The sequence below is a fragment of the Atractosteus spatula genome, chromosome 10 (assembly GCF_055471065.1).
Source record: "Atractosteus spatula isolate fAtrSpa1 chromosome 10, fAtrSpa1.hap1, whole genome shotgun sequence".
NCBI lineage: Eukaryota > Metazoa > Chordata > Actinopteri > Semionotiformes > Lepisosteidae > Atractosteus > Atractosteus spatula.
In genome coordinates, this window is record NC_142715.1 from 14,806,077 (window position 1) to 14,807,500 (window position 1,424).

A 1,424-nucleotide genomic window follows, 5' to 3' on the forward strand; every position below is an offset into this window, starting at 1 on the left:
CACTGAGTGCTGGGTCAGCTTTTGCTAAAAAGAAGACAAAGTGTTGAAAACGAAATACGCTAAACGCAGATTGAAAATACAATTCCACTATCAGAAAAAATATTTTAGCAACCTACTTCTTCAGTTTGCATAGCAGAGGAATCCGATGATTCACTACTCAAAGAAGCCATCTTCACAGCAGTCAATATCGGGGCCTGACAGCTCAGGTGTCACACTTCAAAACCGGCAAGTCGGCTAATTTAAGCATAAACTTCAAATTTGTAACCATGCCTACATAGCTCAAGACATTTTTCAAATGGTTGTGATGTTTTAGAACGCCCCACAATATCCCCCACCCCAAAATCACACGTGTTTTATCGAAAGTGAAAAGTAATCACGTTGAATTAAAATATGTAAGCTTATTTCAATGACAAATTCTCAACAACTTTTCAAAAGTTTGAAATGATTTTCCACGTACCGTGAACGTAAAGTCTTTAAACCTTAAAAATATTAACATGCAACCCAAGCCTCAAATGATGTGTGTTTCTCTAGAAAAGAAATTACATTGAATCAAAAAATGTAAAACTTATTTTATCTTTTGAGAAGAGCGTTGTAGGGCAGGTCTTTATATTTTAGTGGATAGGTCATAAAAGTGTTAAAATAATTGAATAAGACACATTTAGCAGCGATAAATTATACGCACGAGCAAAAATTGATATTTATAACGCTTATAGATTTTAACAATATAACAGACTTTACTAAAATGTTTACTTTTAAATTAAATATTACATCACAACATGTCCACACCCAGGCACCTGCCGTTAAAGGTTATGGGATGTAGAGATACAGTATATAAGGTTCATGATGAGAATAAAAAACGCTCATGCTAATACACAAGCACATGTGTCTCACCAAAGCTGACAAATAAAAAGCCAAAAAGCCACACTGCACGTGTTAACAGGAGAATGAGCGAAGATAGGGTGCCTCCTGCAATTAAAGGCTTACAACACCTGGTATTCCCAGGCGGTCTCCCATCCAAGTACTAACCAGGCCCATCCCTGTTTAGCTTCCAAGATCAGACGAGATCAGGCGTGCTCAAGGGGGTGTGGCCGTAAGCAAGAACAAGGCTCGCTGGCACCCTTCTTATAGAGAGGACAGCTCCGTCACCTCTTTTACGACGCTGCTTTTTTTCCCTTGCGTTTTTCTCTTCTTCCCACATTCTCTCTCTTCACTGCCTTCGTCCCCGCTCTATTTCACTTCAGCCTTTCACTCTTGCTTCTTTCCAATGAGGACGGAGCTGCGGGAGAAAGGGCGCTATAGAGGATCGCTGTGGAGAGCTGCTGCTGTGCTTTGACATCTGAGCTCTGTGGAAAACGATCTCGATACAATTCTGAAAAACGCGACTCCCCGAACGCCAGCCGAACAAGTCTCCACAGCCGAAGCGC

General features: G+C 40.7%; 1 pseudogene; it reads right to left on the reverse strand.

The window, feature by feature from the left end:
* Positions 1-977: 977 nt before the first annotated feature.
* Positions 978-1,096, reverse strand: LOC148825402 (5S ribosomal RNA; annotated as a pseudogene).
* Between the last annotated feature and the right edge of the window lie 328 nt (positions 1,097-1,424).